Source organism: Giraffa tippelskirchi, chromosome 8 (assembly GCF_054371585.1).
Source record: "Giraffa tippelskirchi isolate mGirTip1 chromosome 8, T2T-mGirTip1v1.2.pri, whole genome shotgun sequence".
NCBI classification, from domain to species: Eukaryota; Metazoa; Chordata; class Mammalia; order Artiodactyla; family Giraffidae; genus Giraffa; species Giraffa tippelskirchi.
Genome location: NC_137282.1, coordinates 160,923,843 through 160,930,915, shown reverse-complemented (window position 1 = coordinate 160,930,915; position 7,073 = coordinate 160,923,843). Strand labels below are relative to the sequence as shown.

Below are 7,073 nucleotides of genomic sequence, written 5' to 3'. Positions count from 1 at the left end.
GCTTCTTCTTTTTTTTCCCCCTGCCTCATCTTGGGGCCAAGAAACCACCAGCCACGAAGGAATCACCCCCGCTGCATCAAGACAGAGCGAGTGGCTGAGTCAAGGCCAGGCTGGCCGCGGGGCCAGCTTGCCAGAGACGCCGAGGGCCACTTGTCCCAGCGGCGGGCAGGGCCCTGGGCCGGCCTTTAACAGGGGGCGTGGCCGGGCCGCGAGCGGTGGATGCTGGGACTTGTAGTCTCCACGCGCAAGATGGCGGTGGGAGAGCGCCAGCCGTTCCTGTCCTCTGGGGCAGGACTTCCCAGGTAAGGCTGCCCCATGGTGCCTGAGGGCCGCACCGGAGGAGGAAGGCACGCGGAAGATAAGAAGCCGCTCTGGTGACTTACCTTCAGAGCCCCACCTCATGACAGAGGCTTAAAGTAAAGTGAAGTCGCTCAGTCGTGTCCTACCTCTTGCGACCCCATGAACTGTAGCTCACCAGGCTCCTCCGTCCATGGGATTTTCCAGGCAAGAGTACCGGAGTGGGTTGCCATTTCGTTCTCTAGGAGATCTTCCCGACCCAGGGATTGAACCCGGGTCTCCCGCGTTGTAGGCAGATGCTTTACCGTCTGAGCCCCAGGGAAATCCCCTGACAGAAGCTTGCTTCTCTTCTGGTGGAGGTGACCCCACTGGAGCTAGTTAGAAAAAGGTGCCCCTCCAACCTCCTGCAGTCAGTGGCCAGTCTGGATTAGATGCCTGCAGGGATGACCAGAACAACCAGAACAGGTGCTCAGAGGTTGCCCTCTGCAGTGGACAAACCAGACTGTCCACTCTTCCTGCAGCTGCTTACCATGTACAGCTGGGTCAGACCTGGTGATAGGAGCCATAATCCTTTATCACCTGCTCCTCTGCACTGGCCAGAATGTGCCAGGGAAGATTGTCGTTGTTCAGTCACCAAGTCTTGTCCGACTCTTTGCGACCCCCGTGGACTGCAGCACTGCAGCAGGCCAGGCTTCCCTGTCCTTCACTATCTCCTGGAATTTGCTCAAGTTCATGTCCATTGTGTGGGTGATGGCATCCAACCATCTCATTCTCTGTCACCCTCTTCTTCTCCTGCCCTCAATCTTTCCCAGCATCAGGTTCTTTTCCAAAGAGTTGGCTGTTCGCATCAGGTGGCCAGAGGGTTGGAGCTTCAGCTTCAGCATCAGTCCTTCCAGTGAATATTCAGGGTGGATTTCCAGCAAAATGGTCCAAGCAGAGTACTGCACTGGGGCCCTCAGAAGATACTCCAGGTGACCATATCTGTGCTGGATCTCCAATTCACTTTCTTCAGGATTCCAAAAGCAGACAGTGCAGACTGACATCCCACCAAGGTCCTCACAGGCTGTTAAACAAGCTCCTCTCATACGGAGGAAAGGAGACACTCCTACCTTGTGGGTGGGAATGTAAATTGCTGGAGCCGCTGTGGAAAACAGCATGGTGGTTTCTCAAGAAACTAATGCTAGAACTACCATATGACCCAGCAGTTCCACTCCTGGGTATATATCAGAAAAAAAATGAAAACCTTTGAGAAGTTTTTCAACACAGTCCCCAATGTTCATAGCAGAAATATTTACAATGGCCAACATATGGAAGCAACCTAAGTGTCCAGCAACAGATGAATAAAGAAGATGTGATATCTAATGGAATACTATTCAACCATAAAAAAGAATGAAATTTTGCCATTTGCAGCAATATAGGTGGACTTGGAGGGTATTATGCTAAGTGAGATAAGTCAGATAGAGAAAGATAAATGCTGTATGATATCACACATAGAATCTAAAAAATAAACTAGTACAACGAAAAGGAAGCAGACTCACAGATACAGAGAACAACCTAGAGGTTACCAGTGGGAAGAGAGAAGGAGGAAGGGGCAAGATAAGGGTAGCGGATTAGAAGGTACAAGCTATTAGGTGTAAAATAAACTATACGAGCAAAGGCAGGTGACTTCTCGAGGACTTCAGTTCCTAACCTTACTCTTTTTCTCCCTCTCTCCACCCCTCTGTCTCCACTGCAACCCTCCCTCAAGCAGTAAAACAATTTTTCTAAACTTCCATTTACTTCCCTCTTCCATCAGAGCCAACCTTCTTGAAAGGGCTGTCAGCACAGTTTATATCCACTTCCTCTTCTTCCAGATTTTCACTCCTCGGACCAATCCAATCTGACTTCCACCCACTCCACTGATACTCTTTAGCCAACCACAGCCAGCCTCCATATCACCAAATCCAGCCACTTTCCAGCTCCTCTGCTGTGTGTGACACAGGAACCCATCTCTACTCATGGTTCCCTCAGGACAGTTTCTGCATCTTCTTCCGCTCTCTGATCCCTCTTCTGGGTCTGCTTTGTCAGATTATCATCCTCTGCACAAACCCAACATGAAGGAGCACCTCAGAACTCTCCCTGGGCCCTTCACTCCCTTTATTTTATGCCCTTTGCTGGGTGAGCTCATCTACAACTATAGTTTTCATACTCACAACCCCAGATTAACACCACAGACCCAGGTGCACCCCTGCCAGTTTGAAATATCCATTTCATGTCCCAAAGGCATCTCACTTCTGAGATGTTCTGGACTCTCCTATTCCTCCTCCACATCACACACTCCCTCCTTTTAGTCCCAGCTCAGTCTAAGTGCAGTTTCCAAGTCACACTGACTCTACAAACTTCGTGTCTATCACATCTGTGCCTTACTCCATCCGCTTTAGGGCCAGATTATGACCCTTTTCCTTTCTCACATGTTAAAGGCATCACAAAAGTGTTACAGGAAAGAGCCATTTTTTACTCCATGTTGATCTGTTTCTTTGACTTTAACTTTTGCTTGACATTACTTTTGTTATAATCATACACAATGACCTGCCTCAGGGAACCCTGCCCCTCTGCCTAATTGTTAAACTAAAGTGCCTTTGTTCAGCTCAGTGAAAGACAATTGGACCTTGCTCACCTGTGAATGACTACAGAGAAGAAATGAACCATCCCCTCCCCCAGCATGGCCCTTTCAGGAGATTTTTGCAAGATTAAAGGCCTTTATACTTTGTTTTCTCTTCTCCCCTTCTCTGTTCTATAAAAGAACCTGGCATCCAGAAACTGACAAGATGGTTATTCTGAGACATTAATCTGCCATCTTCTGGGTCAGCCAGCTTTCCGAATAAAGGCATATTCCTGCCTCAATACTTTGTCTCCGACTCATTGGTCTGTCATGTGGTGAGCAGAGTGAGCTTGGACTCAATAACAAAAGGATATTAAAATTATGTTCACGAATTCCTTTCCTCCCCAAGGTGGGGCCTAATTCCTTTACCCTTAAATATAGGCTGGACTTACTGACATTCTAGCAAATGAAATGTGACTGCAGGGATGGTACGAGGCCATGTCTCAAAAGGCATACCAGCGTTCCCATCAGCTCTGGCTGCCATAACCAAATACTGCAGACTGGGCAGCTCAAACCACAAACATTTATTTCTCACAGTTCTGGAAGCTGGCAAGTCCAAGATCAAGGTGTCTGCAGATTCGGTGTTTAATGAGAGCCTGCTTTCTGTCTTGTAGAAGCTGTTTCCTCCTGGTGTCCTCATGTGACAGAGATAGCAAGGGCTCTGGTTGCTTCCTCATCTCAGAAAGGCACCAACTCCATCAGATTGGGGCCCCATCCTCATAACCTCATTTACCCCTGATTATCTTCCACGGTCTCCATCTCCAAATACATCGAGAGTTGGGGTTTCAATGTAAGAAGTTGGGGAGAGGGGACAAAAATATGCGTTCATAAACAGAAACTTTGGCCTCACTCTCCCAGGTCACCCATTCTGGAGTGACCCTGAAGGCAGCGTGCTCACACAGCCTGTGACAAGGTTGGCAGGGAGAGGACCTGGCCATCTGCCAATGACAAGCACCAACTTGGCAGCCATGAAAGTTAGCCACCTTGGCCTTCCAATACTATAGCCTCAGCCAGCATCTTCACGGCAACCTCATGGGAGACCCCAAGCCAGAACCTCTCAGCTGACCAGCTCCAGAAATCCCGACCCAAAGAAAAATACCCTTGTATTCTAAGCTGCTGGGTTTTGTAGTGATTTATGTTTCAGCAAAGATAAATAAGCCCTTCATCCCTATCCCCTGATAACAGCCAAAGCCCTAATTTCAAAATGTAAGTATGTTATGTCATTCCCTTACTTAACATTTTTTATGGTTTTCAGAACCTCCCAGAGAACAGTGAAACTGATGATAACAGCATTCAAGCTTCTTCAGGACCCAGCCTCATCCCTCAAGGGCTCCTACAGGCCAGAGTGAGTTCATGTCTGATGCCCCGCCACCAGAAACCCTCCTTGAAGTGGTACACAGCACTCCTGAGGCTTGTGTGTACCTTTATCAACACACATGAACATTTGCCTGTGCATCACCCACTCTGGCCTGGGGAGGATTGTCTTTCATCTGCCACCCCAGCACAAGAGTGGTACTCAGCCCATGGGAACCATTCAATAAGTAATTCTGATGTGAAAGAGAATAAAATGAATACAAAACAAAAATTATCTTGAACTATCTGACTTCCAGAGCAGCCACTAGGACTTCCCTGGTGGTATAGTGGATAGGAGTCCACCTGCCAGTGTGGAGGACACAGGTTCAATCCCTGGTCCAGGGAGATCCACATGCCACAGAGCAACTAAGCCCATGCACCACAACTACTGAAGCCTGTGTGCATAGAGCCTGTGCTCTGCAGCAAGAGAAGCCACTGCAATGAGAAGCCTGTGCATTATGAGGAGTAGTCTCGGCTTGTCTGCAACTAAAAAAAAAAACTGCACACAGCAATGAAGAACCAGCACAGTCAATAAATAAATCTAAAACTAAAGAGCAACCACCAACTGAATTAAAGAGCATGATTCCATTAGACCTTCTCTATTGAGTCATCTAGATAACCCAATCTTTTCTGGAGTCTCTAAGCCGATTTCTGGAGGCTGAAAGCTTCTGAAACAAACTTGAATGGTGTTTGCATTTCCCTTTGGCTGGCAGGTGGAAGAGCCTGTCTTATGCTCCTTGCTCCCCTGCCCTACCCCAGTCACGGCCCCTGATACCCAAGGTCTCCCTTCAGGTGGACCTGACAGCTGACTGCCATTTGAAACTGTCTGTGAACTTGGAACACGAGATTTCAGGTTGAGTGTGTGTTTGGGGCCGTGCCTGTGAGAGGTGAGGATGGGTGGTTCTGAAGGAAGCATTTGCTGGAACCACAGTGGTTTGCTGGGATGTTATCATAGGCATGGACCTGGAGATCATTTAGATACATAAGCAATTTGTAGGGGAGGAAAAGTGAGTGGCATTTTGGACTGTTCGTCTGAGTGATCCATTTTTCATATATGTTAGGAAATATCAGTCTTAGTCACCCTTATGGAAAAAAAATACGTGTGAGTCAGCATGCCTGGAGGTCTTTCAGAAGGTCATTAAGATCAGTGATTGCTTCACCAAGGTGAAGGGCCCTGGGGTTTTATACTCAGAAAAAAGATCTGTATTCCTCTCCCTGGCTGACGAGGGTCTGCAGAGCTGCCTGGTGGCCCAGACCAACCACTCTGGGCTCTTCTCTTAATCAGCCCCCAGCCCCCTCCCACCTGTGTCTGTTCCCTGGGCCTTCCCTCCAAGGCGCTGGGCAACCGTAGGTCTCCTCCTGCACTGAACCGGCTGGTTCCTCCCAGCTGTTCCGTCCTGCGTCAGGATCACCTCCTGGGAAGTTTACCCCGGGGGAACCCTCTTTCCCAGGGAGCCTCTCCCTCTGAGTAAGCCGGCCGGAACCAGGAATTTGAATTGGGTAAAGGAATGCTGATAACAACAACTAAAAGAGCACAGGAGCTCCCGTTTCTTCATACCAGACCAGAACTCGTGTCTACGGGGCAGTGGCCGTGGAGGTGGGAGGGGTGAGGAGCCCTCTTTTTTCGCTTTCAGCTCTTTGTCCGAAATGAGTGTCTTCAGGGTTTGCTCCACCAAGGAAACTATTAGGAAAAAAAATCCAAAATATCTGTTTTCACTATCATGTTAATGGTATATTTTATCCTCAAATATTTGCCTGGTTGCCTTTCATTAAGAAAAACTGGAAAGATGTTACTGGCTTAAGCATCAGCCGCTATTAATATCTCTGCTGGTCCACAGCTGCCTCACCTTGAGGCTGAGGGGTGGCTTTGTGCCCTGGTGGGAAAGGGAGGCGGGTGGCTGGGTGGGCCTCCTTCTGTCAAGGGCAAACCTCCAGGGAAGGTCGTGGAGGGAGTGCCTAGCTGCTCACTCACAGAAGCAGGCTCTCTGAGGTCACCCTTTCTGGAAGCAGACTTGCAGCCAGGCACACCCAGGTCCCTGCTACAGCAATGGGATCCGGATCTCCCATCACCAAGGCCAAGGTGGTCCTCACCGCTGGAGCGGTCACCTCACCGCGGACTGCTTCGTATTCTAATTGTGCCCTCTCTGCCCGCGCCATTACAAATGCCTCTTCTAGATGAAGTTCACAGCTAGATAAGGAAGTGCGATCGTCAGCCATGACACCTCCCAGGCTGCCCCATCCAGGGGTGGCATCAGTGGTGCACTGAGGGACCGCTCTACCAGGCCAGGGAATGACGTCGCGTTTGCAATTCCTGTGCTGAAAACACACCTTCCACGGCCGAGTGGCTAGCAAAATGTGTGAACATTTAAAAACGTGCTCCAAAGAATTCACATAACACGCTGCTGCCAAATGCCTCCCTGTGTGCCCACCCTAGGGATGGGCTCCCCGCCACCCCACGGCCCCTAAGAAAATAGAGACCAGAACTGTTTCCTAGAAGAAATCTGAAATAGTACATAACAGCCTGGATTGGAGTGAATAGTCATGAAAAATCACCCATTGGCACTGTGAGCAAACCAGTCCATATGAGAAGCTTTTTTGAATGGTTAGTCTTGCTTCTAGCAGGGTGCTGAGTGGGAGGGACTTTCTGGAGGACCAAGACCTTGTTCCCTAATGTTCTTTGCCCTCCAGCCTAGTAAGAAAGTGCTCACTTCACAGGGAAGCTCCATTATCTTAACAGATGGAGAGCAGCCCTTAGCAAGGGAATTAACCAGGCTGAGCCACG

General features: G+C 49.2%; 1 long non-coding RNA gene across 1 annotated transcript; it reads left to right on the top strand.

Moving 5' to 3' along the window:
• Nucleotides 1-240: 240 nt before the first annotated feature.
• LOC145516321 (uncharacterized) lies at nt 241-6,039 on the top strand. The gene is made up of 2 exons (XR_014061298.1): nt 241-302; nt 4,194-6,039. It is a non-coding gene; the product is annotated as an uncharacterized LOC145516321 (long non-coding RNA).
• Nucleotides 6,040-7,073: the final 1,034 nt, after the last annotated feature.